Raw genomic sequence first — 27,987 nt, forward strand, 5'->3', positions numbered from 1 at the left:
TCCAACTCCACCCACCAAACCAAAAAAAAGGTCCACTCTTTACTATACAATGCTCGTTCTCAAAGCAAGACAATAGAAACAGGGCAAGCATTGTCATTAGTGATTTGAAATGTTTTTTCCTTAATTTTTAAAGCGCGTCGCACGTTGTGCACTGCTCTGAAGGCAATTTAAACAGTGGATTAAACCGATGAAGATGTTGATGCGGAAAATAAAAAAAATACGTGTACTTATCGAAAGCCATGAAAGAGGTTTCACTGATATTTTACGCCAAATTCAAAGCTTTGAATTTGAAATGAGGCACAAAGCATTGCTCTACGAAAATTTGGTACAGAGATGGAAGGAGATACATGATTCAAGAGGGGATCTTTGGGCGAAAATGTTAAAAATCTGCAGTCAATTGTAGTACATTTACAGAATAATGGTGTCAGGGTACTTCGTTCGAGGTAAATATTCAAAGGGCTGAAATCGTGAAGCATAGAAAATTAAATAAATTCAAAAATTGGTGCTACAATCCAATACCAGCAAAGAATTCAGCACGATATCTAATACAACAACATAATTTCACACTTGAGCGGATGCTTCCAAACAATAAACTTATGCTCTGTCCAAACTCAAAGTTAATGCTAATTTAAAAGTGACCTAAGCGACATAAGTTTTATTTCCTGAGACTCTCACACAATTAGGAAAATGCATGGGGTACATGAGAGGTTTGAAGATAATGTGATTCGTATGAGCCACATGGATACCTGAAAGAGGACTACGAAAGAAACACATTCTCGACCTTCGTTCTCTTTCGCCTCCGCTTTCCGTCTTTTGCTACCAGATCATTGGTTCCCTTCATTTATCTCTTTTTTGCCCTTTTCCCGCTTCTTATCCCTTATTAATTTCCGTCTCTAACGTTCTCCCTGAGCTTTCATATTCATAATTTCCATAATTGTGAATAAGTGACAAGAAAATATTGTGAAAAATTGTGCATAAGGAAGGCACAAAATTTCAAACTAAGTGAGTTTAAAAATAAAACATTATTCAAAAAAGAACAATTTAATAAAAATAGTTCTGTGTTAAGAAGAACAATAAAGTAAGATATAAGAAAACAAAGGCAGCTGTCCCCATTAAAAGGACTCACAACTATTCAGTCGGTTCCAATTGCAATTTTATGCTTTAGTGGTTCACTTTTTCAATCGTTCAGAACAACCTACTAATTTATTTTCAAATATGACATATTTTCTCTTCGCTACGTGGCTTATATTTATTTTCGAGTGACAAAGCCGACAAATTTTTTATCTCCAGAGGTTCTAAGGCGACTGCGATATTCCGTAGGGAGACGCTTGATTGGAACTAGAATATCTCAACGGAGGATTGATTACCCATTCCGCGAGATTATCCATATAAAGTAATGCCAGCATATTTATGAGCTTACTAAAGCCGACACTCGCGTCACAGGCGGAAGAGTTATCCGACTTTGATGGGTAAATAGTAGTAATAAATACTCTATCAACCAAAATATCTATTCGCGATTATACAATCTATCAAATTCATCATCCATCTCTCGCCTTTTTTCCGCCTTTTATTCCTTATTACCTTTTCTGAGTTACCCCTCTCATGTATTCATTCACCTCTAATTTACCCTTTTTCTACAATTTTCAAGTCAGGTCTAGAAAATTCCAAACTAGATTCATGATGCTTAGTTGAGATCGATGGAACCATCTTTAAAAAAGGCAAAAAAATCAAATCATGCTGTCTATAGAATGAAATATTATTAAAATTAGAACAAGCATGTAGAATTATGTAATGTGATTAAAATATAATAGGCAATTAATAAGAAAATAGATGTAGATATATACTTTAAGGGTAATCAGTACTACTATGACTGTCTAACAGTTCATCGTTAAAGTTGTCAGAAATTTTTACTTCGGGGTTATGTCTTTGAATTCAACTCGTTAAAATACCTCGCGAATAAAAACATGTTCTTCAGATAACTTAAGATGAATTTTTGAGAGGCTTAAGTCTATTTCTACAGGTTCTCGAGCGATAGGCAGAATCTATGGTATACGGGGGCGTTGGTATTGGAAAGTCAGTCGCAAAAAACCAGAGCGATTCATTGCGGAGAAGAGAGGGAAATGAAGGAAACCGTTTTTCGATTGGTCCTTTCTCCCCCTCGTCCTCCGTCCTCGTCTTCCGGGTCAACGGCTCCCTTCATTTGTCTCTTTCTTGTCCTTTTTCCGCTTCCTACCCCTCCATTTCCCTCCAACCCCACTCATTCATCATTCCCTCCTGTAATCCAAGAGATATCCGGCCAATTGAACTCACATACATTCAGTTCCCCATACATCGACTGTCAAATCGAATACTGCGAAAAAGAATATAGCGAGAGACACACACCTTCCTGAAGGAGGAGTGATTCACTGCGATGTATATAGCTACCTTTTTACCTCTGGCTCCAACCGCTCGGAAAAGACCCACGCCAATGTAGTCGAAAATCAGAAGGCAGCGTATCAAAATACCAAGAAAGGTTCATGGAGATATATATTGCTTCCCATCGATTGGTTTGGCATGCATGCCTAAATTGCCATTGAGAAAATGTCTAAACGAAGCGGATAATTGAAAAATAAAAACACAAAAAATAGAGGAAGAAAGTGGAAAATAAATAAAAGATTACTTTGCAGTTTATAATGACTACTGTTTTAAAATATTTATTTTTAATCCTAAATTAGTAGCTATTTCATCGTGCCTTTTTTAGTTTAAGTTCACGATTCATCTAGTATATTACGTCAGTTGTCAAAACGTGTACAAAATCATTCTATAAACGTTCAACATTGGGTTATCCGTCTTCTCGGAATGACAGTTAAACAAAGGAACATATCTAAAAATGAAAGAGAATAAAAAACCTAAGTAGAAGTACATCAGATCATTTTACAATCGAATCATGAGATTTATGTCATAACTCGACGATTCCGAAAGGCAAAGAAACGCAAGAGAATAAAAATGAAAAATTTGAAAGTTATACAATATATAACAATTAAAATAATAACTATTTAAATGAGCCAAAATATTTAACCTCATTTTTCATATAACCTAAGGAATATCTATTCCATAAGCAAAGTCGACACTCTTCATCACATTACTCATTTAAGCTAACAGGTTCCACAATCCAAAAAAGGAATAGCTCGACCATAAAATTTTATTTCTCCACAAACACCTTCTGCCGAACGATGGAATTGGATTCCGAGTTGATCTTTAAGTGGTAACCTCACATTTAATGAACTCTCATCCGTACCCAGTGAGTCCGCTGTTGATTCAATATCAATGTTGGATGGCAATCGAAAAAGCTGGCTGGTTCTGGGTTAGGGAGGATTCGAGCAAGAGGCGTGTGACCTCATTAATACATATTGCTCGGGACGGCTGCCGAGGGCTTCATTTGCCTTGCTATGCGCCATCTTCGTAGGCCGAAGCGCCCGCATACACAGAAGGCAAGGCGATGGGAAAGGACACAAGACAGCAGTCACGCCAGCTCTAACAATTTACATAAACGGGAAACGGGCGCTCGTGCATTAAAAAATATATGAGTTCCGAAAGGCACTATATTTACAACGAATGAAGTAGTTTCCTCAAAAAGTCGAAACAACGTTAGCTACAGAAAGATAATATTTGGACTATTCCTTATGAACTGTGGCGTGAGTATTCATGTTTTACGAGCTTGTTGTGTTTGTATTATCTGAATCTCATGGTTTGTGAATTTTTTCTATTCATTTCCAGTTGCAATAGAGTAAAATTTATATTTTTTTACTAAGCCAGAAAATATTTATACTCCTTTGTTTTACATTGTAGCTGCTGAAGTAAAACCAATTTTTACCCCAGGAATGGCGACGTAAGATCAATAAATAATCTTCAGTTGCTTCAGTCCTCCACACTGATGGTGTCCATTGATGCAAATATATTATGGGTGACATAAAATTTCATTCTTGTTATTGTATTTCTGCATGACGTGAGGTTTCAGCAGCAAATGCTAACTAAGTACTTATATTCTTTGATGCTCCAAAACCCTTGCCTTGTTCTCAAAGACTTTACCTTCTTGACTTTACCTGACGAGACTTATGAGTTGAAAATTTAAAAAATTTCACGCTATTTCACAGCAACTTAAAGCTTCCCAACTTGACCATAATTCGAGAGGATCTCAAGTTCTCTCATGATTAGAGCCAACAGCAACGGAGACAGCAATGCCTGTAAATAATTCTAAATACTACAGAACATTCTCAAAAATCACCGACCTCGAAATAATAGAATCCTGATTAATGCTTCCGTGTGAAGACCACGAAGACATGGAACAAATTTGATACAGTTTACCTCAGCTCATACGATTCGGATGAAAAAACGAGCTGGAAAATAAATTAGCTCGATCCCATGCGATGGTTTCTGGACCTCATTACGCACAACCCTCATTTTCCAACTCAGCACACCTGATTACCCTTATGCCTCATTTCTTGGTCTTCACCATTATAATCCAGGTTACGCCTAGCTAAAGGTTTGCGAACGCGACTTGAGACTTATAAGTTATCATTAAGAATGCATCCAAAATTACGTTTAATATAAGACACGGTCTCAGGCGTTACTTTGTGGAACTGCTTCATCATAGAATAAAATAAAATTACTTTGTTCTATTGCACACTTTATTTTAAAAAGCACGACCCGGGTTTCACCAGATGATAGCATTAGATGCTGAAACCTGGGTCGTGCTATTTAAAATAAAGTGTGCAATAGAACAAAGTAATTTTATTTTATTCTAAAAAAATAAGTCCACTGGTGCTACTTCGGGTAATTACTTTTGGTGATACTAGAATAATGACGGCGATATTATAGGTCAAAAGAATAGCGGACATATCAATTGAATCGTGAGAGTTTCATTAGAAACTCTTGCGTATTAAATGGTTTGGCTTAACAGTGTGATTATTTCAAGGAATGGGGTACTAAACCAGAATGTATTCGAGAACAACGCCTTAGCGTCAAAACACGTCGAACCAATAAAAATATTGAGAAAATTCACAAAGGTTGTTTATCTTCAATCAGCTATTAAACCAATTTCAATCCAAAATATGGGACTAAAGTGACTATAACCTTTAAAAAAATCGGAATATTTTAGCCAAACATAGTCTTCAAACGTATCCATCAAGCATAAACTTGGGAATTTTACAGACTATGGTGCGAGAGGCGCAGGAATGAAAAATATTAGAAATGTAAATTAAAAATTAAAAGTTATTAAAAATTTAAAAGTTTAATTTTGTGGGATGAGTGGAAAGCACAGATAAATAAAACAATATAACTTCCACACTTGGTTTACAACCAGAAGCAGCATTTCAGCGCTAAAAAGTTATGCACATCGTTCATAATTAATAATTACAAACTAATTCAATTTGTCGAAATTTTAGACGATAATTTAATTATAGAACGATGATCACTGACCAGTGATTTTAACTGGCTGCACTCTAATTTTACTTATAATTAAACTAATTATTGAATAGGCTCGATCTCTCTAATTTCAGCTTTGAGGCTTCCGTACGGGTCATTAATGCTAAAGTCATTAGTATTAATGCAGCATTTTTAGCACTCAATCTCAAATGCATTCGTTTCATTTTCGCTTAACTGATGCCATCAGCTGCCCGTCGTGATAACCTATGCAAACACTGCTTTTTGTGGAGAAACTAGCAAAATCTAATTAGCAGAAGCTTTAAAAATACACTGTAGCACAACATTTAGGATTCAGAGAAAGCCACCATTAAAATAGGAATGTTTAATTACATTCAATTAACAGCACGCTTTGGACTCATTAGGAAGAAAGGTCTAATTATAATATTGTCGGATAAAACTAACGTCGAATAAATAGAAGCGGCACAAACTGGTATTACTACGATAAACCTATTTGGTAATGCCTTCGCGTTCAACGTCACCCGCCATCAGTTGGGAGAAAGGGTACAAAGGCCTTGGTTACACGATACATGAACAAGCACGGGTTAATGTCTAAATGTATGAATACGAGAGTGAACGCCAAAATGCACCGTGTAACCACCCAACTTGTGCGAATGCATGCAAAGAAAATAGAACGTGTTCTAATTTGGTTCATGCATTCGTATATATTCCGTTCCGGTCCACCAAAATCATTCACGTAAACGTACATTAACTTGTAAGTGTTAATGTATCGTGTAACCAGGCCTTAAGTGCTGAATATATTTTTTAAATTGGCATGATGCATGAAAACGAAACTGGATTAAGTAAAACCGTCGGAAGGTGAGGAGGGTAGAAGATAAAGATCGTGAGAAGGAAGCCAAACGATGTGACATTGGGTACAACTGAACGGAAGACCGTAGCTAGAAATATATACAGAAAGGATCGAGGAAACAATTAAGAGAATTGGCCCAGGCGGTGTTTGAAGATAAATTGAAGGGCGGGGTCACAAAAAACAGTCGTACGTTGAAAAAGCAGCAGAACAAAATCACTTTGAGAAAAATCTATCTGAAGTAGTGACGTCAAATTCTCGCGAATTTCTAGCCAATGGTACAACCGGAGATATTTTCACGCGTGAATTACCTTAATCAATGTACCTACATAAGAATATAAAGTATTAGCACTATCATTTATTACTTCATTCATAAATTATGTACAAAACGCGGCATTCATAAACCGGCAATCATCAACCCCTCAAAGAAGGCGGCGGAGTAATGGATATAACAATACTTTCAAAAGAGCGAATTTCATCATCTAGTGACATTTTTCTTTGTGAAATTGTGGTGAATATCATTTTGACGAAAATTGATTGCCCATTAGCCATACTTTCGCGACCACGATAAGTGAAAGTATCATCTGAGTTAAAGATCGAACCATTAACCACTTACAGCTCATGAAAAAAATATAATCGTAGTCTCGTTTTGGGCATTCCCCAAGCATTCCCCATTGATAAATATCCATTCATAAATGTTTACGCTAAAACAGGGTACAACTGGACTACGTGAAAAAATTATACATTACGTGGAACAGAACATAATCTTATTCATGGGGAAAAATTTGATTAGTAAAAATTACTTTTAAGGAGATGAAGCCACGAATTCCAAACAGCACACTTCCATTCTGCCAAGGTTGGAGGTCAAACCCCTTTCTCCTTACATCTTCATATCGAAACCAACACATCAACTTCACCCAATTAATACCTATAACCTATGTCACAAAGCGTAAGACTAATACATAGTGAGAAAAATATTAACAAAATACTTAGTTAGCATGCTGGGGTCACCAAAGGACAGGGATATCCCGGAGGAACGGAGCGGAGTTTATCGCCTCAGTTGCGCCGACTGTGACGCGATTTACATCGGCCAAACAGGGAGGAGTTTTTCCATCAGGGCGGCCGAGCACCAGATGTGTCATAGACAGGGGAAAGATCACTCACAATTTGCAAAACACCTTATCGACATGGGGCGCATTAGTGACTTCATCCCTTCTATTCTGCGCTTCGAGAAGAAAGGACGGAGATTAGACGCCTTGGAAGGGCTGGAAATTTTAAGCCACAGGGACTCATACCTGGTTAACGACCACCTTTACCCTTCTCGCGCCCCCCTCCTCCACTTTCCCACTCACTACTCCACCCCTCCACCCACCCCATACACAGTGACGCCTAACATAACTCCAAACCTAACCCCTACCTCCCCCTAACCTTCGGCTCCCGGTAATTTTCTCTGCTACACATACTGTCAATTTGCCTGAATTTTCACCTCGATAATGCTACTCTGTAACGAAACCATTGTCAGTGTTAATAAACTACTATGTGGAAATAGCAAAGTTGTTCATCCTTCTATTCCTGCGATTATGGATTTCCACCAAGTTACGCCCGCTACTATTAATTATAAATAGTTAGCCACATTATAAGACATGATGGCCTGATGAAAACAATCGAAGGACAGGTGGATGGGAAGAAGGGCTAGCAGTTAGGGAAGAGGAGAGGAGAGCTGTTTCGATCCGATCTTAAGATTGCTGAATAATGATGGTGATGAATGAGAAAAATATCGAAGCAACAACTCTTGCAGTACAAAGAAGCTGTTCATCTCAAATCCGTGCCAAGTGGAGTATTTCGTTTTGCAACTCGTGGCTCCAATTTTTGAGCACGCGTTGAACCAAAACAAAGCCATTATGTGCGCCACGGCAACCAGGGAAGCAGCAGGGGTGGTTGGGCGCATTTGAGAGGCCCGTTTGACCAGCAGCACACGGGTCATTTGACGCGGGGGCGATCTGATGTTCTCCCCTTCTGTATGTTCTGTGTGCAGCCTGCGTTGGACCCTGTTTACACCCGTGTTTGTGCTGGAGCACACAGGGTCAATGTTTGCACGCCTGGTCGGCGCCTCCGGACAGCAACGGAGGGAGACGGCTCCCAAATTATATCGACGCGGTGGTCGTCTAGTGAGGCACGGTGGCAAGACGGAACAAGCCGAGGTCACCGTCCGACTTCATTAGCCAATCCCAGAGGCGAGGGCGATGCACAGCACCGGTATATGCGGAAAGAACTCAGCGGGGCGTCCATTAATTACGTGAGGCGTTTAGAGGGGGTGAAGGGGGACGGAGCTGATTCTCACGTGGGGGCAGGGGCGCAGCTAAGAATTAAGGCTAAGGGGGGGTTTTAGGCGCAACTAATACTTAGGAGTTCGGAGGTATTGCATACCCGCCAGGGTAAGCGGGATTTGCGGGTGCCCTCCTCCAGAAAATTTTTAAGTTTAATGGTTCAAAATGGCGAGTTTTACGGCTTTCTGAGGGATATTTGATTAATCGTAACACTAATCCTAATCATTCGTAATACTAATACCTAATCGTAACACTAACTAATCCTAATCCAATTAAGTAAAATGGATTAAACTTAAATATTTCTCTGAGCTCTGAGGGGGGGGGGTTTATCCCCCCTCGCTGCGCCACTGCGTGAGGGAATAGGATCCTGGCAAGTATCACGTAATTTTGTTCCGAGAAAAACAGAGTAAAATTACGATATTAGTCATCTCAAATACTAGTATTAACTAACTTATCTTTAACTAAAATAATAAAACAAATAACTGTTTTCAAACCAACGCAATGAAGCATAGATCAACGTATTTACTCTGAGAATATGCCTTACACACTGAGTTGTAATTAGAGATACAACTCAAGAATGACACCTTAGCGTTGAAATTTTTCGTACCAATAAAAAATTATGTGAAAATTTACAGAGGTTTTGTATCTTCAATTAGCATGAATTTTCACCTAGTGAAAGCCAAATCTATCGATTTCTTTAGGGATACATCAGCGCACCGGTAATTTTTCTCACAACTGGGGCGACTTTATCTCAAAATTTTTGGATGTTACCACACAAAATATGAGCAAAAAATCTCAAACATTACTCTCTTAGATAAAATATATTTTTTTCCTACCGAAGAGATGTAGGGAAACACTTTTTCATGTTTTTATTTTCATAATTATTAAATAATGCATTAAAAAAGTGAAAAAATCTTACCTCGCCATGGGGTGACACTAAGGTTTCATAATATAAACTACAATTAAATTCTAATTGAAAGTAAGAAACGGGTTGGAAATTTTGACACCTTACTCAGTGTTCCAAGATCACTGTGCATGATGTGAAGCATTTTTATAGCTGAAAAAAAAAAGAAACTCAAATTTACCATATTATAGGTAAGAAGAAGGAGATTCTTCCCGGCTGACGTAATCAAGAACAAAATCATAGCAAATTCCGTTTATAGAGGCAACTACTTAGTCATACATTTCAAACATTATCGAAATAACAATTTTTATCACCATTTTTAGTCGCACCTAATGACAATCGCCTTGATTGGAATAATATCGCCTACAAAAGCCTATCTCAGTCACCCCAAAATGCAATAAAAATTGCACCTTCACAAATCCTTCAAAATACTTTGATTTTTAATTTAAACTAATATTGGATTGTTATATTACCTATAAACCAATGAGCTGAAGATTTACCAACACTGTTTATTATTTCAGGGAAATATAATTCAATAAGCTAACAAGAAAAAGGTTTTAAGTGCTATGAGATACGAAGTCAATCTTAGTATTCAATGTTGAAGTATTTGGCACTACTATTGGAATATATGAGAAGTAGCTCAACTGATAACAGAAAGAGCCTCTTATCTTACATCTATATCCGACAAGTGAAACAAATTCACCCGAGTTGACCGTGTACCTATCTAAGCATTCATTTCGACCACTATGCATTCCCAAGCAATTTCTTTTCCGTGTTATTATTAGAACTTCCTTTATATTCCTCTTTTTATGTACTGAGACTTCTACGTCATTGAAAAATAGTAGCAAGCTCGTTTTTTAATAGTTCATTTTTTCTCTGATTTCATTGGCACACTGGCATTTCACTCCAATGGCAATCATCACTATATTTCATAAACTTCATTGCTAGGCTTAGTGAAATAATGTTAGGCCTTCAGGTAATCACGAATACGTGAAATATGACATCTCAAGCTCAAAGTAGCGATAGCTGCACCGTCCCTGGCTAACGGTCAGGCGACGCTAATACCACGGAATAACGCTCGGCTGCAGCCCGAAGATTCTATAATTGACACGCTCCCGTTTTGCGGTATCCCACATTTTAAGTGCATCTCCACCCATCTGATCCCGTGCACGTGTTACGTATGGAATTATTCGCTTCGTCCGGAGTGGACCATCGAATCGTGGCAATGAGATGGGCATGAGAGAACCACCCTATTCTCAAATATACGTGCTCTCCTGACTTGGAAGCGTAACTGTGATGAACCGCTTGACGCGTAATTGCAATATTACAACGGCAGCAGACCAGCAATGGCATTGGAGCGCACAAGCAGAGGACTTCCCGTACTCTCCGCTAAATACGTTAAATACCCCATCATAGTCACGTCCGAACCTCGTTTTCCTCGTCTCGTCATGAAAACGTGTACCTATTCGAACTTGTCCGTCCCAATTTTCCATTACGATTTCCCTTCATCCTTACGATTGCAGTGGTGTGCGAAGAATGAGTTGGTGTGTTGGTGGAAGAGTTGGCTTCACACCCCGCGAGCCATTTGAACGAAATAATGAGCTGATATTCTGAAAAGCTCCACATAAATATGGTAAATGCAACCCGATTACATGTTATTTAGAATAATAGTGCTTTCATGTCAAAACCAACTGATACTTGACTTAAATGAAAGTTAACATTGATCTCTGCATTTCTCCAGGGTTTTCTTCCGCGTCAGGTTGTTGGTTGATAGACAACAGTTTCGCTGGCTGTCCTGCCAGCGTCTTCAGGTCGAAGGTGTCGGCTGTTGGTTTCTGCCTCGCTTATATACTGTAGGCTGGATGGGAGCTGCACTGTGATTGGCTGTCTGACTGGGTGCTTCTCTCTGATTGGCTCTCTCTTTGATGACTCTTTTCCAGGCGCTGTGAAGGAAGTATCCATCTTCTCTATTGAAATTCAAAGGTGTTTTTTGAATTTCTATCGCTTCCCTGATTTGTCTAGGGAAGTATCGGCACTCCTTAACTAAAAGTTTCTTCTCCTCAAATTTTATGTCGTAGCCAGGTTCCGACCATGCATGTTCGGCGATGGCAGAGAGCTGAAATTGCTTGTTATTGGTCGCCTTTTGATGTTCTTTAATCCTCACATGCATGGAGCGGCAAGAAAAATTTTAAAAAAGCTTGAAGTTCCCGTGGAAATACCCCCGTTAAGACGGTCAAAGGCTCCACTCCGCGGTGTCACAAAACGACCGTTTTCGATGTAGAATCCTGAGGGTCAGGGATCGGAGAGTGAAGAAGGTATAAGGGTCTCAGCTGGTATCTTTCTGGTAGGTCTTTTTGTATGAGTCCCAGGAAAACAACTCACTTTTTCGAGGTTTGAACGCTTTTGATAGAAGTTTGGTCTTCGATCGTATCCAAAGATAACGGAATCAACTTCGATGAAACGTGCAATTACATCGCATGAAAAACCTCCACTGTCTGCACCATAGACCATTTGAGAATCGGTGTCTTGAAGAAAAACATAAAAACGGTGAATGATGAGCGTTAAAACCCATACAGCTTCAATAACCTTACCGCGTCGCGGCTAATCCAACTCCCGACGCGCGGAGACGAACCCTGCCGCGCGGTCGAAAAATCAATGTCATTTCCGGCGACGCAAACTTATTTCAAAGAAAACTGCATAAACATCTTAAGAAATCTTCAACAAATGCTCTCATATAAGTTACTCCGCGCGAACTTGCCAAAAACCTATTTGAAACTCTACCTAAATGTAAAACTTTGTCGAAAAACAGTATCCGCCATTTTGTTACTACATGGTAAGAATTTCTGGACGGTATTCTTTAAGATTACGGAAAATTAAAGAAAAAACACCATGCCAACAGATTATGTGGTTTTTTATTTCGCAAGAATCCACCCATAACTTCACCATCCACTTACTTTGGAAGATTTTCAGAGAAAATTGAAGACGGGCGTTTTTATGGAAATTTGCTCACGTTTGAGCCTCTGTATCTCAGTAACGGGTAGGATCTATGTCAAATGAAGTACATATCCATAAATGTCAATCATTTCTGAGTATACCTGCGAAGTTTCAAGTTTATAACTCAAAAAAAGCCATTTTGTAATTTTGTCCGGCTTTTTCCGATTTCCGCCCACTGTGCGCCGCCTTGATAGGAGCCCGTCGATGCCTCTGGGGTAGGATAGGGAAGGAAGGGACGGGACGGAGAAAAACACCTCAACGCTATAGAAGCGAAGGGGGCCCAACTAAATAGCGAAACCAGGCAAAGCCATTTATGTGCCAGCGATTTTAGAAGATTTTCCTATGAGGAAGGAAAATCCATCGATCAAATCGCTAGATAGAAGGATGACGATAATGGAATGGATAGATAGTGTGAGAAATGTGAAAATGTTAAGAGGGTCAGGAGATAAGTTTATCTGATAACATTGACATGAAGCGGGCCAACAGGATCCGTACGGCGCCGCGCCGTCTCGATGAGGTATCCACGTGGTGTCTCACTACTCCTATATATTTCCTTAGATCAAGAAGGATCCTTCAGAAAAGCTTGTCAAGAACAGGTCTTATAGGATGTCAAAGAGAAGAAATTCGACTTATGGAAAGGGTTGTGGATAGGCGAGAGGAATGGAGAGCTGCGTCAAACCAATATTAGGTTTGCTGACCGATGATAATGAATAAATCTTCACCAAAATAGTGGTCTGGTCGAAATCAAATGAAAATCTGAGATTAGCGCCACCGTCGATAACATGGGTGCTATCAGAAACATAATACGGCTGCATTTTTCTTAACTTCTGATTAGGCCAAAGCATGAGCATGAGCATGGCCTAACGTAAATTATCCCTGAATGATAGTAAGTGGAAGGGAAGAATGGTAGAAGAAGACCTCGGGTGAGATACAAAGATCACGTGATTAAGGATGTGAAATAGAAGTTTTCCCGGATATACACAATTACTTAAACCACTTATTTTGATACCAGAGCGCGACCCGTATTTCAAAGAATTATCATCATCTTCAGGCGCAAATTATGATTTGTTTATCCCATTACTGTTACCTAGTTACTTGATGAATTTTAAACGGACGCCAGAATAGGGGACAAGAATGGGTAGAGATATTCATTTATAAGAGTACTGTCCTGACTTTCAATAACTTTTAGTAATTGTGTATATCCAGGAAAACTTATAATGGAATACCACATAGTAAAGCAAGAGTTAGTGAATTTTGTGAAATAGAAGACGAGTGCTAAAAGAGTTGGTGGTTGGAGGATTGAGGGGAAAATCAATACTTCGATCGATGATTGATGATGACTCGGGGGAAAAAAAACAAAATTCATGATGAATTTGCAGCGTAGGCTGACTTGAATACACTTGAATACATTCATGATTTTTTAATTATTTTTACAGCGCAACACTGACGAGCAATACTGACTCATTATCCTTGGCTTTCAAAGTCGGGGAGTGCGGAATGTCAAAAGGGACACCGATACACATATAATCATGGGAAAATTTATAAATTGGAAATTGATGCGAGGGAGCAAATTTATTTACAAAGCCAATTTCATTCATAAAACGCGACAAGGGAAAAAGAAAGAAGGCACATACGAATCGCAAGTCCTCTAAATAAAAAGCCTCTCAACTCCGGCAGTATTTTAAGAGTAACAAAAAAACCAAGTACGGGAGTAGGTATCTTGATGGTAAGATCAAAACAACCTGTTCATCTAAAGTAGCTGAAAAATATCTCCAATGGCCTTAATTTCGAAAAGTTGTATTAAAAGTATAAAAGTATATAATTACATTAAAAGTAAAAATAAATGTAATAATTATTACAATTATTTATACTTTTAATATAATAGAAATATTAAACGTAGTTATTTAGATTTTTCAGGAAAAACGTGGCACATATACATATTTAGGAATTGCCTACGTTTTATTACGACTGCAGCGTAACTCTGACAGTGAATTATCTTTATACAAAATGTTTTATAAAAATATACCGAGTGTGCTTGAAATAAGTAATGCACACATTTTATGCCATCAAAGTATTTTCAACTAAAATTCATTCGTTAATAATAAAATCCGAAGATTTAATTGAGATGGAGCGGAATTTTTCCAATAAATACTTGCAATTTTCCAAGATTATAAAATGTATTACGACCTAGGTTACACTACCTCATCTTCAAGTTGATTGATACCTAGGTCGTAATATATTTTATGATCGTGGAAAATTGCAACTATTTATTTCAATATGATTTTTTTGTTAGAGCTAAATGCAATGGCATTGGGAACTGCAGGTTAAGCCAAAAAATAACCGAATCTCCAAGTGGAAAGAAGCGAAGGCATCATGAAAATTTTCTTCGGTAAGGTAAAATCGAGCATCTAGAATAGGAGTTGCATGGCAAGAACGCCCTCAAGCAGACGAGAAACCCACGATGAGGAATTTCCGTAACTCAGGACGCCATCCCGGCGCGAAATAAAACACGCCATTCGGATGATACCCTTTCTAGCGCGCTGCCTAGGCCAAATAGAAATTTCAGCGTTCCAATTTGGAATGTTAGCTGATGCTATAGTTCGACGAGTTGAAAAACGCGCCTCACCACCCAAGATGCCATGCAGCTCCGAAACAGACGGATGTATCCAAGAGAGACATGCATATTCGACGTCTTGCATCGCGTTTATTCAATCCACGTGCTCTGCACACTTCGGCGTGTAGATAAGGGCAATATAGCAAACGCATCTTCCTCAACATCCCTCATGTCCATCCCATATTCTGACGCAAAACCTGCTACTACAACTGTGAATCGACTCGTATTATCAAAAGGCAACGATATAGGGCTTGAAATCATACTCCAGCCTGCATTAATAAAAATAGCAATTTTTTGTCGATGGGTAATTATTACAGAAAGGAATTCATTGAGAGAATTTAATTGGCTTTGTTTTATACATTACTGGGTTCTTTCACGATTACGTCGTCATCAGTTAAACTTGAGTTACTCCGAAAAACGTTTCATAAATTAAGAGTGAAATAGTCTTTAAAAATAGTCGTAGTGAAAAAGCCGGAATCTAAGAGGATGATTCAGAATTGTTGAGAATCTTCTTTTCTCAAAGTGTCTGAAAGATTGCTACATAGCATTCGCGGCCTGAAATTTGACAAGCTTTAGAAAATATTCCCAATCTTAAAATATTACAATTATCTAAAATAAGGGTATTCTCAATTCACAAAAGCAAATTAAAATTCACTTAAGAAACCGTAAATATGAAATTTATCAGGCAATACACAAAATTAAACAATAGCAGAGTCATTGCAGGAGCAATATTAGATAAACATGGAGCACATATGGCAGGTTGTGTTGTGCCACTGACTACTGCCATTTTCGGTGTTTTTTTAAAAAAACATAATAAATATATTGAATATTGCTTAGCGTTCCATTTGCCTCATTTACCTCAACAATGTTCATAAAATCGAAAAATGCACTGCCTAACCACAGTCATTATACCTAAAACAATTTTCCCAGGTGATTGCATTCGCAGGAAAAAGAAAAATATCTGCCCAAATATATAGATTTTTCCTAATAGTCGAACTTCAAAAAAATCAAGCCTGAAACGATTTTATACGTTCCAAATAACTGGCTTAATACTGAGAATGCGGCCACTGAATCGTCGAGTTTTGTCACTGCTTCTTTAGCTAATTAATTATTATCTCTGTTTAATATTTATTTGTAACAAGTGCAACTTAAATTGGAATTCTTGCTGCATAAATACTTTTTCTTGGAAAAAATAACCATTGTTTCATGGTCGTAAGAGAAAACGTAACATCTCTTTTTACTGGGGACGACTGTTTTAAACTGAAATTCAAGAGCTATTGAAACAATTTTTCGTCTGCTAGGAGTACCTACAGTAATTCTGTATTTCCTTGGATATTTAGACCTCTCTTAAAGGTAATGGAGAGGACATAGATAGGGATCCTCACATAGCAGGTGCCTAAACTTGTCGAGGCTGGATCGTCGTAGCATCAAACGGATTCTATGTATTCGATTGGATCAAGTATGATCACATAAGAAGCAGGTGTCTGTCTCCACCACTTATCGCTCGAACCAAGAGCCTGGGTGAATGTGAAAAAACATCACCAGGACTACTTTCCTCGGTGATACGGTTGTAATTAGAACACACGATAATGTCTAACACTCATATAAACTACATGAAATTTTCTTGAATTAACTATCATATGAAGTTTCTCTGACAGCATGTAAAACGAAAAAACAGCTAATATTGGAAAATGGAAAAGGCCAGCTGAGAATGTTTTAACAATTTTACTTCATTTTTTGAAAAAATTATAGAAATTTAGTGAATTAATTCAATGGTCGTTTTTGAATCATAAAAAAAGTTTCCTGAAGAAAAAACTACAAATTGAACGACACTATTATGTCAAAAAAATTCACGTGATTTTATTAGCAGGTAACAGAAAATTTACCACCTAAATTTACGAATTATTCTTTTAAATACCAACAAATTAAAAACCCAGAAATATTTTAGCAAAGTGAAATATATTACTCCTTTTTGAGGACAGGGTAAACATCAGTTTCGTCATCACTTCACTGAAAAAAAGAAAAAAGCCCTTTTCTCCGGGGACGAATAATTTAAGCAAAAAGCAAAAGAACCGAATTACTGAGACCAATTTTTTGTATGCCAAGAGCACACAAAGCCTGCCTTTCTATGATACCACTCTAAAAGATACCGGGAAGGACCCGAATAGAGCTCCCCGTGTATGTAGTACTCCTCAAAGCAAGCCAAGAGGATTCGTACGCCGCCGTCTCGTGGAGAGATTCACGTGACGTTAAACTATTATACCCTTGGATCAATCCGTAAAAAAAACGGCCTCGTTGAAGCGAATAAAAATCTGAGAGCAATGCTATCGTCAATGACAAGAATGAAATATTTTAAGGAAACGACATTTCCTACAAATTTCTACACATAAGCATTTTGCTTAAAAACGTTACGTATGAAAATTTTCAGTAGAAATATGAAGAAAGAAAAAGAAAGAGCAGGTTCGAAGTTTTGATCGCACAACAGACAGCATCATCGAATAAATATTAGCAATAACTTGAATAGATTTGACGGCACTATTTTCAGCAATTCTATAAAAGGCATTATACTATTTGAAAAACAATTGATAGAGAGATTTTATTGGTAGGATGCAGGAATTTATTTATTGGAAATTGATGCGAGCGCAAAAATTGATTTACGAAGCAGTTTCCTTCATAAAAGGCGACACGGGAAAAAGAAGGACGGCGCATAAAAATCGCAAGTCCTCTACCAACAATTCCTCTCAACTTCTTGCCGCTCCATTTCAAAATTATTCCTCATTATTTAGCTGAAATGATAAATCCACAAACATTCGAGCAAAGTGAAATGCACCACCCATTTTGAGAAAAGGGGGGAATATCATTTTAATCATCCTTTTACAGTTGAGAGAGAAAGAAGGATCTCTCTTTTTACGAGTAATTCAATCAAAAAAGGGCCCACGTAGTGAGACCAATATTTCGTCAGCCAAGAGCAGAGCGAATCTATCTTTAGAAGACTATTTTTACCTGTCTCAAAGATACGGGATAGGACATTACTAGCGCTCCGCATACAGTAGGTACTACCTACGCTTCAAAGCAGTACACGAGGATCCGTAGATACGTCTGGAGGCTGGAACTTCACAGGAGGAGGCGAGATCATCTTGTTCGGGTCCATGCGGCCTAGGAACAGCCTCCCAAAGCATTCGTATCCTCTCCCGGCCCACTTATTTATTTAAAGGGAAGAACGGAGGGAGAGAAAGGAAGGGACCCTGGGCTGCTCTCCTTTCAGTTTTCGAAGGTATAAAGAAGTTGAATACGAGTGCAGTCGGGGTAGAGGATGAGACAGAGGAAAACGCGAATGAAAGAAGCAGGGAGTTGTTCTCAGCGTGATCCTAGTCTTCTGATCAATGCAGGAGGACGAAACAATTTTCACTGATCACGACACGTTTGAGTGGCCAAAACGATAAATGTGGGGGAATTTCAATAATTTAGAAGGAAAATTGTAAACTCGCTGAGGCCCAATTTTATTTTAGGAGCAAGTGGGCATTGAAATCGTTTTCTTCACGATGCAACTCAATTTAAGCGAGGAATTTTGCATTTAAACTAAGAAAAATATCTGTGCGGTAAAATACCATACAAAAACTTTCAAATCAAAGTTATAAGTTATACTTGCCGGCCTCGGTGGCGGCGGGGTAACGTCCTCGCCTGCCAAAGAAGAGGTCGCGGGTTCGAGTCCCGCCTGGGTAGGTTTCCCCGGTCCAGGGCATGGTTGATAGTGTACGTTTACTTGTTACATTTGTTGCAAACTCCCGTAATAAAATGGCCAATAAGAGCTGTTTCCGGTGATTTGAGAATAAAATTTTAAAAAAATAAAAATAACGTATCCCATGAAAAGCAAACTTTAAGCTCCATCACTAGCTTGACGAACCGGAATTAAAAATTAAAGCTACTCAAATAACGACTGAGAACTATTTTTAAGTAAAAATGTTTATTAATGCTAATGTTTATTAATGTAAAATCTTAATTTCTAATTAAAACTCATTATGGAGCCAACATCGCATGATATGTATGAAAAATACGTCATGCAGTGAATAAAACAGGATAGCATTTATGAATCAGTCATCCACAAAAAAATTCTTCTTTTAAGAACGATACTCCAATGGAAAAAAATAATTCACTGAGTAATAAAAAAGATTTTCAATTTTAATTCCCACCTACGGTTCCAACCATTTAAGTCACTTTCAAGAGATATTAGAGGAATACTATCAAAGCGATGAAATTTTCCGATCATTTCCGGTCTTCATGAACACACTTAAAATTGCCAACGTGAAATTATACCGATACACGAAATTGCAATAGGAAAAAACACATTCTAAAGAGATTCAACATGAGTGTACGGAAATGCGCCCTTGCAAGGGCTTATGGGTAGGTAAATTACAGAGTTGGATGTTATTGGCATTAAACGTGTCACCATTTAAACACAACTGCCTGCGAAAAAATGTAGAGACGCATAAGATTTTCAATACAGGCATAGGTACTTGTTCTTTAAGCCAGAGTAAGCACATACATGGCTACAAGGAAAATAAGGATGAGAGGACAAGAGAGATGCATTGATAGGTCGACCGAGGCTGAGTAACACGGAAAACGAATTTCTGTGAACCATTAGCGGAAAAGAGAGCTCAAACACATATTCACGTCACTGGTTTTAGGATTTATTTTGCGAAAGGGATACGTTTGCGTTTCTAGGTTAATACAGTTCAACGAATCTATTTTGCTTCCTTCAGCCTACGATGATAAGAAAGGAGAACTGAATTACAAAAATACAGAAAAAAATGAAATTTTGAATGATTTCACAGGTGACGGCCGGAAATTGCATTCATTAATTCATTCAATGGATGACTCTAATACTTCATAAGTATTTGATACGTAGCAATACAGGGCATTGTAATAAATTATCGATTATTTCCAGCATGCTCACTTTATTTTTGCTTCTTCTCTTTCTTATCACACAACGCCCACATTTAAGACAACTCCAACTTAAAATATTTTGAAATGACTAAGTAAAATTATAGGCTTAACATTATTATAGACTAAAAAAAATTATAGACTAAAACATTTGTTTAACGGATACCCATTTTATAAAATCTCTGTACACGAGTGCCTACAATGCAATAAACCCATAAATTCAAGATCTTGTGGGCCGTAACTATAAAAAGCGTGGGATTCTGTCGATTTTCTGGGACTGCTCTACGATTTCCGGCAGAGTTTGCATCTGTCTGCATGACCTCCAACGTTTTGGTTCCCGACTAGGGGACCGTCTTCAGGGAAATGAGGCATTTCTTTTTCCTTCCTTCGGAGGAACTTCCCAGTCGGAAGCCGAAACGTTTGAGGCCAAGGAGATATATACTCGGCTGGAAAATCCAAGAAGTATTAATGAAAGACATTCACCAGAGAAGCTCCAAGCCCTATTTTCTACCGATTTATTTTGGTCTCTATTTAAACCTATTAAATCTCCTAAAAAAGGTAGTAAAAATAAACATATGTATTTATAAAAAATTGAGGAAATAAAAATACTTACTTCTCAAGACTTACGTCAAAGTACAAGATAAAGGGAAAACAAGCAAAATATAATAGAAGCAATAAGAGGTTCTGGAATGGATGAAAAAGAATATGAATTTCTGCGAATCATAATCGGAAAAGTGAACCCACCTCGCATTCGCTGGAACTTTCAAAAAGGAAAATTGGTCCAGAGTGACGCGTACTACGAGGGTAGTAGAGTTCTACGGATGTATTTCATTTTCCTGGAACCAGGACCAGGACGATGAGAAAGAATTTGATAACCGAAGCATAGAAGATTAAATAAAAACGGAATTTCACGGATGACAGCAGAAAATTATGCACATGGTGAACAATTAATGGCCATAATTAATTTCTATTTCATTTTTGTCAAGAAGTGACATAACCAATAATGAAATGCAAATAAATCGTAATTTCACATGAATTTGAAACAGTACCACCTATAGGTTTCGACGTGACGGTCTATCACCTGGTACATCTTCGATATTTATTCGACATTTATTCTGTGACTTCGATGCAAATCTACCAGATGATTTTACATGAGACGTCGAAGCTTAGGTCTTACAATATTAAGTTTATGTGAAATTATAAAGTTCTTTGCATTCATTTTGTCAGGCCAATTCCATGAAGTCACGCCCGAAACAACGAATGACATAATCAATATTATAGATAAATATTTTTACCTTTCTACTTTCTTCCTACGATTTTGATCGCTAAAGCCCACTTTTTTCAGCCTGTTGGACGTGAATTTCAAAGCATGGAATCATAGCACTATGAAAATCTTTAAAATTCCTACTTAAAGCTATAGAAACATAGAAATATATATTAGGTTGATATTTCATTCCTGAATATATAATTCATGGAGAGGGTGCAAATTGAACGCTTAATCGATACAAGATTCCAAGGAAAACACGGATGAGAGGCCAAAATAATATGGAAATGTTGAAAGATCGTGGATGAGGAAGATAGACGAGATCAGAAAATGAAAATATTCCTGAATCTTTGACCGGAAAAGTGAGTCCACTCACGCACATAAATCCGCGATCGCAAAGAAATTCGGAGCGGAGGACACCGTGTTTCGAGGGTAGTAATGTTCCACGGATTTAATTTATTTCCCTTCGCCACTGATTCAGGTCGCTTCGTATCTTTCCTTTCCATTCAATCGGGGTGATTCCCTATTCGCGGAAGGATTCACGTGAATCTTTCCTGGGGAACCGTATTCCTCTTGTGGCCGAGGAAGCAGAAACCTACCTACACTTACTCATACCTTCCCAGTACTAAACATGCACGTACATATAAGACCATGATGCGTCCGAATTGGATTTCGCTGAGAAAAAGAAGAGAGCCTCACTGGATGCCTTCATTTTTAATTCATTTGTTTTTTTTCTATTACTTCTTTCACTCCCGCGCTCCGATATCCGCTCTGGCCTAAATTTTCAATGCGAACCCCGACAGTGCGGGGGATCTCGTGAGGCAACCCGTGTCCCACTCAGCTTGAAAAAATCAAAATATAAGTGCATAAAACAAAAGCTAATCATTCGTAGTGAGCCGTCGATGCGTTCACTGAACTGAAACGGAAAGGTCGCGGGAACCGTAAACATGATTCCGATATAATTGGCGGGGGTCATGGTTGTCATGGAGGCAAGAGCCGGGTTACGCATTCCGAGAATAAAAAAACAAACAAAATGGTGATCCGAGAAAGAATAATACGAGTTTCCAGGAAAAGGATTTCATATTTAATAGATTAATAATAAAAGAGATAATTTAAATACGATTCAAGGGTTATATTTAAAGCATATAAAATCGATTTCTATCGTTGAGGACAAATTTGTTATTGTGAACTGTAATCGTAAACACTCGGTACAAGACCAGGTTCCATTCGTGGGATTCCAACGAATTTATAAGACAATATGCGGAATAGACTTTTCCTTCCAAATATTTCAAGTGTGTACGACGATAAGAACAAAACTGATTCGCTTAAACTGTCTGGAAACTAGATATGCTTGAGAATGCTGAATGACAGTCCCAAAATTAAGTAAATCATATAAAAGTATTATAAATTCACTCACAAATTAATTTAGCCATAAAATCACGCATTTTTGCAGAATAGAGATCAAAAAATTTGGTCTGATACCTGATTTTGCCAGTATCAGATCAAATGCTACTAATCAGATAATGCCAAGACCTGCTAGTAAGAATAAAACTGAAACTAACATTTTAATAGATTATAACGAATGCACTGATGAGAACATACATTAAAAAACGTACCGCCATATAATCGTAGATGAATAGAAGTTTGGTGGAATATGGATTAGTCCTGCAAAACATTCTCCTCAGTAGGTTCGTACATCGCAGGAGATCTGTACGAAGAAATTCACAAAGGTCTTTTTCTGCTTCCAAGCGGTCAAATGATTATAATTGGTATATTCCAAACATTTTTGCTGCAATAAGTGACAGCAGTTACAATGCTTAAGCCATGGAACTTACACTTCAGGATCAAATATGGTCCATTAATTTGTATAGCACGACTATGATGCTTCATCGTTAAAGAAACTGTCTGTTCTGGCAATACAAAAGTGTGCGATCTAAGGAGCGTAATGGTTATTAAACGACTTATGAACCGACCGACGGTATGGATTGATTTATAGCACTGATAACCACATAGGTATCCATAGTCAAATACTAAGTCATGGTTCATATATTAATGGCTCACATTGGAATATTAATCTTTGTGCCATGGCTATAACATTTATTCGTTGAAACAACGGTCGGTATTTGCAACAAGAAAATGTGGAATATACGAAGTATAATAATTTGTGGATGAACATGCTACATAAAGTAACGCCCGTCGGAATGCCCCAACTTCTGGTAGGTCGTTAGCGATGGAACGGTCGTGGTTCCCATATAGGTACCCCTCTTTATGGATGCAAAGGGACCTCTCCTTAACACTTATACCCTTCCCGTTTGAACCCTAGGGTCAGTGGGTCAGCAGCGAGGGGCAAAAGGCGACTGCGCTACGCTCTCGCGAAAATTGAGATGGGGCACGTCTCCTCCGCCTCGTGCCAAACGGCAGATTGCTTTGGGAATTCCCGATGAATTTCCCGACATGCTCTGCGAGCGATTTCGATTCAGCCCGCGCCACCGACCGCCTGTGTTTTTCCATCCCTAATGTGAAGTCGTGGGAGGGTGGCAAAGAGGGGGTCCCTCTACACACACACACACACACAAATAAATATACATGCGAGAGAAAGAGCGGTCGAGTGGTGGAAATATCGATGCGTGCGGAAGACGCGTTTTGCTTTTATTTGTCACCAAAGAGTTCCGAGGACACTGGGGGTCAACTAACGATTCCAACAGTCCTCCTCCCGTCCTTTCTACTTCCATAAGAGCCTCTATGAAGTCATTCATTAAGTCTCCGCCAAATGGCAAAATATTCATTAAAATAATTCCTTAGACGAAGGGTAAAATAAGTTATGATATTATAAAAACAATCTTCCCCATTCCATCCCATTTTGATAGAAGTCACAAATAGGAAAACGCAAAAGTTGATGAGTAAATTATGATTTCGTGTGTGAGCCAACGACCAAATGGAGCCATTGGTTCCAAAGTCTGCATATATTTTCGTTGTTTACAACAAATTTCGTGGCATGGACCTAACGCTTTATGAAAAACTATTTATAACTTTCCTTAATCATGATTGCAAGTTATGGAAACGAAGACTACGGAAAAAAACAAGCGATCATATTTGAAATCGTGATACGCACACAAAAATGGGTATGTTATTTTGAGAAAGAATCAAAAGCAAGATTTACTACAGGGTAGAATATGTTAATAAATTTTATAATCGAAGGTATAAATAAACGGTATCTCTTATGCTTCTTCTTGCAAGGAAACTAGTTTTTTTTTGTTTGGACGTTAGAACTCATTAAACTCGGGTGCTTTGCTTTCTCTGTAAAGACAGTCGGCTAGCAGAACGCCTGTTTGAATCACTATTTACGCCGAATATTCCAATTCCTCTCCCTCGATTATGTAACCAAAGACATTCCAAGACAGATCACACTCCGTCATGTTCTTATGCATCATTAATAATAATCATCAGCCACCGATGGTCACTGTTGAAAAGTTTTGAATTCTTTTGATGACTTGGGATCTGAGATCTGATCGGACATCTAATTCACTTCTTCAAGGAAATGCTGCTGGTGCATGGCGCTGCTGACTTTTTAATTCAAGTGGGGGAGATAATTTATAATTAAATATCTTTTTGATGTCCATTTCACCTATAGAAGAGCGTCGTTGTGAAGTGGAATTTGAAACATTGCGTGTGCCCCTACATACCTTGGCCCAACGCGGAAAGCATAACATAGGTTCATGGAGGACTAATGCCGGATGGAGCACTCACCTGAAAAGATAAGAAAATAACAAAATCAGTACAACTGCATTAAAAAACAATAAGCTAAGCATTAATTTTAGACTGACAGTAAGTGGCAAGCGTGTGATACCGCTCCCAGGAGCTATCATTTATGAATTTAAGCAAAGTTTTACTGCTTCAGACCTCACTTACTCAGTATTCCAAATCATCTAGGCACTCGAGAAATACTGTACAAACAATTATCCTAAAAGCAACATGTAAAATAATATAGTAGATTTTTAAATTAGGTAGAAAAAATAAAATAGTAATGTAGGAATAGAAATAATTTTGCCAAAATCTCATACGGAATTCGACGAGTTAAAAGCGCAAACGTTGTAGATGAGAATCTAAAATTGGGAATACTGGCCGCAAGGGAATTAACATTCTTCGCAAATTCACTCGCTCACTCAGCAATTAAACCAGAAGTTTGATGATTGACGATATGATTACATGAGGCTAGAGCTCACCCTAAACTAAGCAACAAGCGAGTGGACATCACACATTCATGGCAGCGGAAGTTCCTTTCTCACAGTTCGATTCTGTTACTACGAGGAGGTTTCAGCCGGGAGTTGAACTTCGGACACTTTGGTTGGTTTGGAGGCTCCCCACATGTGAGGAAATTTAAATCCGACTCTAAAACGATAAGTTGCCTAAGTGACAACAACGGATGAAATAAATTAAAACATAATTATTTCTTCCTGACCTCGGGTCGCGAATAACCGATCCATGTACAAAATCAAGCAGCATATGAGTTAGTGCAGTAAATGTTATTATATTTACAACCACATCAGGCATCACTCCATCTCAGTTAATTGTACTCCTAATAAGAATCCCAAATTCTGTGAAGTAAGTGTACCTGATGATGAATCTTGACGGTGAAAAATGTACTAAAATTAAAATTTAGTAGAAAAGTACGAACATCTAATTATGAACGCAAAAATATTATTAATTAACAATCATTTATTCTGAGGAAGAACGTAGATACACGAAGCAAAGGGGCTATTAAAAGAACTAGTTATATCAATTTGGATTGAAAAATGTAGTACTGTGGAAGATTAAATGTACTACGGCCAAAAAAAGGTACTACGGTGATGATTGTACATAAAATTTAAGTTTAATGCGCAGCTTTAGTAATATTCTCCTTAAAATCGCGTAAAACAATGAAAAATATAAGATTCAGCATTTTCAGAGAAGAACTTTAAAATGAAGGCCTTTTTTGCGTTATGATATCCTAAAATTATAATCAGTGATGGTCGTCAAAACCTGCAGGAAAAATCGTCATGGTTTAATCGCAGTGTTGACGTACTCATTGCCATTTGAAATATAAACACTTTTTTACCGACTCTTTTTCTCCCGTGAAAAACAATCCACAAAAATATTTTCTCCTCCCGTCAAGCCCTCATCACGGCATGAGTACCGAAAGAGGAGTGGTGTAAAAAAAGGAGAATATTCGTGTCGTTTCACTAAATTTAAATGCTTCCTCCGGCTCTCCGTGAATCTGACTGCTAATTTAAACGTGGATGTGCGCGGTCTGCGTGTCATCTCCACCACGCCAGTACCACTCGCGTCACATTTGCATATCTCGGCAAACTTTTCCACCCGTCATTATCACTTTTTTCATTCACCCCGTGAAGTCCCCGGATGGAAAGAGAGAGATAGAGAGAGGAGCAGTAGGAACAGGAAGACGAAAAAGCATCGCTCTTGTGAGGACCACTCGCGCCCGAGATAATGAAGCCTTCGTTATGACCCAGATACGACCATCCCTCTCTTTTCCCGGTCCCTTGCTGATGCAGCTGCTTTGTCGGGTCGCCATGTCCTTACCCCATCGCCACCGGGCCGTAGGCAGGAGCTCCCTCGAGGAGATAAGTCCCTCAGCAGATATGATCGACGCGGAGATCGTCCAATAGTACGGTTTTTTCATTAAAAAAATCTAACGTGTATTTGGAGTGCAAATATATAGAGTAATTTTCGGTCTAGCTCACATAAATTGCGTCTGACGATATTGGGAAAAATAATTTTTAATTAATTTCTACGTAAATCAGGCATTTAGCAACATACTAATTACCGAAATAATTTTTTAACCCCATTAGGATGCATTGGTTGGTTTGGAGATACAGCTAATAAATGAGATACGGAGGAGACAGACGGTATGGATGGAGTTGGGAGGGGATATTGAAAACACTGTCGGAGGGTCGGATGTTGAGTAGAGGGGGGAGAAGAAGGAAGTGAATAGGATTATTAGATGGAACGAAGGGGAGTGGTCCTTACGATGTAAGGGAATAAGAGGAGGGGTGAGAATGCCAGAATAATTCCTTAATACTCCATGGAAACCTATCTCAAACGGCAGAACACTTAAATAATAATTCGGATGTATGTACGTATGTTTAGCCCCCATGCGTAATGCAAAAAAATGCTTAGCTACTAGATACATGGGTCGGGAGTTTTGAATTAATGAACAATGAATGTACAATCCGCGTTTAATCTATTTTTTATCTGAGGTAATGAACCCGTCATTACGACCCGAATATTCCCGGAGTGAAACTTAAGCTAGAAGAAGAATTTTTACCCGAAGTGAAACGACACGAATATTCTCCTCTTTTTACACCACTCCTCTTTCGGTACTCATGCCGTGATGAGGGCTTGACGAGTGGAGAATATATTTTTGTGGATTGTTTATTCACGGGAGAAAAAGAGCCGGTAAAAAAGTGTTTATATTTTCAAATGGCAATGAGTACGTCAACACTGCAATGAAACCATGAAAATGTTTCCTGCTGGTTTTGACAACCATCACTGATTATAATTTTATAATATTATAACGCAAAAGAGGCCTTCATTTTATAACGCCAGTTATTAGCACCTCTGAAAATGCTGAATCTTACATTTTTCATTGTAACTACGCGATTTTAAGGTTCCTATTTT

The sequence above is a fragment of the Ischnura elegans genome, chromosome 6, assembly GCF_921293095.1.
Source record: "Ischnura elegans chromosome 6, ioIscEleg1.1, whole genome shotgun sequence".
Classification (NCBI taxonomy): Eukaryota; Metazoa; Arthropoda; class Insecta; order Odonata; family Coenagrionidae; genus Ischnura; species Ischnura elegans.